The 5,672-nt window shown below is 48.8% G+C and overlaps 1 long non-coding RNA gene across 1 annotated transcript in view; it reads right to left on the reverse strand.

The window, feature by feature from the left end:
* Positions 1-1,740: 1,740 nt before the first annotated feature.
* Positions 1,741-5,672, reverse strand: part of LOC118562188 — a 10,099-nt gene continuing 6,167 nt past the window's right edge. Inside the window, exons 2-3 of the long non-coding RNA XR_004930497.1 lie at positions 1,964-2,072; positions 1,741-1,881 (exon numbers count right to left, since the gene is read on the reverse strand). This is a non-coding gene — a long non-coding RNA (uncharacterized LOC118562188). The remainder of the gene's footprint in view (positions 1,882-1,963; positions 2,073-5,672) is intronic.

The raw sequence follows: 5,672 nt of genomic DNA on the forward strand, positions 1-5,672 counted from the left end.
AGGAGGCCGATGGCAGAACAGGAACTTCGGATGACGTCGGCAGACCTGAGCCCTTAGAAGCCACTGACGGAGTAGGGCCCTCGGAGGCGAATGACCGACGAAGACCCTCAGAGGCGGACAACGGAGCCAGGCTTCAGGCAGCCGGCGAAGGAGCCTGACCCTCGGAGGATGTCACCTGTAGAGGACCCTCGGAGGACGTCACCTGAAAATGAAACCCACGGGAGGTGCCTGGCCAACAGACTCAGGAGGCGGCGGACTACAGGTTTTAGAGGGCGCTGGACTACAGGCTACTGATGAGACCAAACTACTAGCTACAGGCGGGACCTAACTACAGGCTAGAGATGGCACCTGGCTAAAGGATACAGGAGACCCCGGGCTACAGGATTAGGAGGCCCCGGGCTACAGGATACAGGAGGCCCTGGGCTACAGGGTTCAGGAGGCCCTGGGCTACAGGGTTCAGGAGGCCCCTGGCAACAGGGTTCAGGAAGCCCCGGGCTACATGCTACTGGTAGCACCGGCTTACAGGATCCATATGGCGCTGGGCTACAGGCTACGGGCAGTGCTGGGCTACTGGCTGCTGAAGCTCCCAGTCCCTTGGACATGAAAACCCTTAATATCAGGCTCCGGAGTGTCTCTGGTAGTGACAGCCAGTATGAGAGCTCTGACCGCTGACTGTCACACAGAGTGAGTAGAGAAAGAGACCTCTGGGGAGACCTGGAGGTTTTAGTATCTCCTGGGGGCCTACGCTGCTTGGTCCTTTCACAAGGCATTAGGACCCGGCTGTAATGTTGAGATCCCTGGCGCTTGTCCTGACGAGCCCCCCGCCCTCTCCTGACCTGGCGGGGCACTTAGCCTCCAGAACACCAACTGGAGACTGGGTTGCAGGCCGGAGAGAGACTAGCCTGAACGCTGACGTTGCAGGCCGGTGGCACACCCTCCTGGATCCAACCGTCGCGGGCCGGCGGCAGACCCTCCTGGGTCCAAGCAGTCCCTTTAAACCTAGCCTCCAATTCTGTAGTTACTGAACAGGGCCTCTCTCAGGTTCTTAATGATGGGTGCAAAGGTCCTTATCTTGTCCTCCAGTATCCAGTAATTGGCGTCTCGGGTGCCACTGGGTGGAGCGTTAGGAGCCTCGGCCTTAGTAAGCAGAGAGCTCTGGCCTGCTGTACAGGAAGGTGGGCAGAAAGCGGTAGCAGGAGCAGAGGAGGCAGAAGCAGGACCCGAGGTGACAGCCAGACAACCGCTCGTCGGTGTTTACGATGGTGGGGCGGCTGTGGGGGAGGGCTGCTGCTGTAGAGGTGGTTATCACCTCCCTTGTAACTGAGCTGTGGGTGGTCCAGGAAGTTGCATGCTGATAGTTGCAGTTCTTCACATTATAATGACAATCTTCCCATTCATAAGTATGTGACTCAAATAATTTTAAGCAATTGACTAATTTCCTTAACAAATTTATTTTATATAAATTACATTTACAAGGATTTTTGTTCAAGTTTGTCACTGTCATGCTCTACTAAGCATATCCAATGTTGCACAACCTTGAATGACTGATCAAGCCGTAAAGGATAAAAAAATTATAATTGCAGTTTTTGCAATGCTGGTATAAAATAGGTTTGTAAACCACTATTAGCATTCAACATGCATCAGATGGGACAGACTAAAACCAGGTTAGGGTAATTCTCGCTAGAGTCAGAATAAAACAAATGATTTCAAGGTGATTCCTTGGTCATCTTAAACTCTTGGACAGATGATTTTATAGCCATCAAGCAGAAACACTAACAACATTGTTATTTACATAAACAGTATTGAGGACTGTGTGCATTTCTTGCATTCTTTGTCTTTGGTTGCTGTGATGAATCCCGTAGAGAAAGTATATAGCCAGGCCTGCAGAAAGGAGCGGTATCCAAACTACTTTTTCAGTTATTTCTTAATATTTTAATATGTTTTAAAAAAAATGCATATTTACCAAATGCCATCCAAACGGAATAGCTAATCCATGTCTCTTCTCCAAGTTGAACCATCAGGTAGGTATTGATAAAGATACTAATAACTGGAATAAAAGGCACTCCAGGAACCTAAACAAAGAAGAAATGACAAGTCATTTGGTACCACAAAAAAGTAGATATTTTTGTCTCATGGGCTTTACCTGAGGACTACTTTTAATAAATATGGCTTACGGATGATATTGAAATCGCTACATTCTGCCTTTGAGAAATTTGGAATATATTTTTTTTGATTTCAAATTGAAATAAAGTTTTTGAAAAGTATATCGATGTATATGCAGACAGTATTTAGGGTCTACTTTTGCCTTAATTATTGTATAAATGCAGCATGTTTTGAATGTGATAAGTCTCTGGTTCTGCTAAGATGTACTGGCCCAGGTTGTTTTTATAGCAGCCTTCAGGTCATCTCCATCGTTGGGTCTGGTGTATCTCATTTTCCTCTTGAATCACATTTTGGTACCTTTGACAGTGTGGCCAAGTGTCAAGTACTACTGGAAAATGAAATTCGGCTCTCCATAAAGATTGTCAGCAGATTATGATCTTCATTGTCATTTACTAAGGAAGCATTGGAACTATAGAACCTGATTGGTGCTTGAATTGTTTTGTATCCAGAGTACATGCATGTCACCTTCTGAAACGAGTGACGGAAAATATGGACCTTTCGGACAATATTCAAATTCCCTTGAGCTGTGTCTGTATACACAGTGCCCTGCAAAGTATTTACCTCCCTTAGTATTTTACCTTTTTTAAACATCCCAGCCTCTAGTTTAAATGCTTGGTAGCACTTTGAAAATAACCCTATTTAGCATGAACTAATTATATATTTTTTTACCATTTATCACATATTTACTGATGATGTATACTTAAACTATAGTTCAATGCATTCATTAATTCTTTACTTCTAAAGACTAACTGCATCCATACCCAAGAAGATCCACATTGTTTATTCATACATAATAAACCATGTGTCAGGGAGCAGTTTTTGCCAGCTGCACCCTAAACATTCTCAAGCACCTTCCACCCCCCATACAGTCTCATCTGCGCTCTCCAATAATCACCTACACCTGTCATGCTCTAATCATCCCGTACTCAATCCACCTGCAAACCTCTCTATAAAAGCTCTCCTCAGTCAGCTCTTCCCCGCCGGATCACCTTCACTCAAACCTCGTCCTGCCAGTGCTACCTACGTCTGCCTACCAGTGCTACCTACATCTGCCTGCCAGAGCCTCCCACGTCTGCCAGCCAGAGCTTCCCACGTCTGCCAGACAGAGCTTCCTACGTCTGCCTGCCTAGGATCCCTACCTCAGTCTGCCAGTCTCAGTCAACTGCTTGCTCCAGCTCCGCAGCGTCTCCAGCCTCCGCCATCTTCACTTTCCCTTGTGAGCTCCAGTCCGGTACAGTCTCTGGTCACCATCTCCATTACTCTAAGTCTTCAATAAAACACCTTAAATGAAGCTCTGTGTGGTGGTGGTGTTCGGGTTCTGATGAACCCGAACACCACCACCGGGACTTGAGAAGGTCCACCCGACCTTTTCAAGTCCTGCGAGGTCCAGGTCCCGGAGGAACCGTTGACCTCCACCACTCCCAAGTCCCTCGAGGTCCGGGTCCTGGTGGACCTGTTAAGGTCCTGGAGGACCCAGAACAAATCCTGACACCATGAATAAAGTATTGAAAAAAATCTGCATATGTATGTAAATGCACATATACATTCATTTTCAGATCATGAGTTAGAAATTTCTTAATGGTTAGAAATTGATTGAATTTCACTTTGGAAAGTGCTTTAAGATTACATCTATCATGAACTGGTGTTATTTAAATAAAATTGAATTGAATTAGAGTACATCTGAATAGACAATCTACTAATTTTGCATTGCATGAATAATGAATTGGATGAATAAAACAAACATCGGGATTGTCCTTTAGGGAGGTTAGTTCATAACATTGCAAGAAAGTTCAAGTAATTATCTGGATGACATTCATATTTGGCATTTCTGAGATTAATGTTTATATTTCATTTACACCGATACCCACTTTTCATATATATATATATATATATATATATATATATATATATATATATATATATATATATATATATATATATATATACCCCCTCCCTGGGCTGCCACCTTACCGTGGTGGAGGGGTTTGAGTGTCCCAATGATCCTAGGAGCTATGCTGTCAGGGGCTTTAAGCCCCTAGTAGGGTCACCCAAGGCAGACAGGTCTTAGGTGAGGGACCAGACAAAGCGCAGCCCAAAATGCCCCTTATGATGAGCAAGAATATTGGATTTCGTGTTCCCTCGCCCGGACGCGGGTCACCGGGGCCCCACTCTGGAGCCAGGCCTGGAGGTGGGGCACGTTGGCGAGCGTCTGGTGGCCGGGCTTTTGCCTATGGAGCCCGGCCGGGCTCAGCCCGAAGAGGCGACATGGGTCCCCCTTCCGATGGGCTCACCACCTGTCGGAGGGGCCAACGGGGTCGGGTGCAATGTGCAACGGGTGGCAGTAGAGGGCGGGGACCTTGGCGTTCCGATCCTCGGCTGCAGAAGCTGGCTCTTGGGACGTGGAATGTCACCTCTCTGGTGGGGAAGGAGCCTGAGCTTGTGCGCGAGGTTGAGAGGTTCCGACTAGAGATAGTCGGACTCACCTCGACGCACCGCTCTGGCTCTGGAACCTGTCTCCTTGAAAGGGGCTGGACATTCTTCCACTCTGGAATTGCCTATGGTGAGAGGCGCCGAGCTAGGGTGGGCATACTTGTTGCCCCCCATCTCAGTGCCTGCACCTTGGGGTTTTCCCCGGTGAACGAGAGGGTGGCCTCCCTCCGCATTCGTGTGGGGGGATGGGTTCTGACTGTTTGCGCTTATGCGCCAAACGGCAGTTCAGATTACCCACCCTTTTTGGAGTCCTTGGAAGGGGTACTGGAGAGTGCCCCTCCTGGGGACTCCCTCGTTTTGCTGGGGGACTTCAACGCTCACGTGGGCAATGACAGTGGGACCTGGAGGGGCGTGGTTGGGAGGAATGGCCCACCTGATCTGAACTCGAGTGGTGTTTTGTTGTTGGACTTCTGTGCTCGTCATGGATTGTCCATCACAAACACCATGTTCAAGCATAAGGGTGTCCATATGTGCTCTTGGCACCAGGACACCCTAGGTCGCAGTTCAATGATCGACTTTGTTGTCGTTTCATCTGATCTGCGGCCGTATGTCTTGGACACTCGGGTGAGGAGAGGGGCGGAGCTCTCCACCGATCACTACCTGGTGGTGAGTTGGCTCCGATGGCGGGGGAGGAAGCCGGTCCGACCGGGAAGGCCCAAACGTATTGTGAGGGTTTGCTGGGAACGTCTGGCAGAGTCCCCTGCTAGTCGGAGCTTTAACTCCCACCTCCGGGAGAACTTTAAACACGTCCCAAGGGAGGCGGGGGACATTGAATCTGAATGGACCATGTTCCGCGCCTCTATTGTTGAGGCGGCTAGTCGGAGCTGTGGCCACAAGGTTGTCGGTGCATTTCGCGGCGGAAACCCTCGAACCCGCTGGTTGACACCAGCGGTGAGGGAAGCTGTCAAGCTGAAGAAGGAGTCCTACCGGGCTTTTTTGACCTGTGGGACTCCGGAAGCAGCTGATGTGTACCGGCAGTCGAAGCGGCAGGCGGCTCGGCTGGTCGGCGAGGCAAAAAA

This window comes from Fundulus heteroclitus, unplaced genomic scaffold (assembly GCF_011125445.2).
Source record: "Fundulus heteroclitus isolate FHET01 unplaced genomic scaffold, MU-UCD_Fhet_4.1 scaffold_816, whole genome shotgun sequence".
Taxonomy (NCBI): Eukaryota; Metazoa; Chordata; class Actinopteri; order Cyprinodontiformes; family Fundulidae; genus Fundulus; species Fundulus heteroclitus.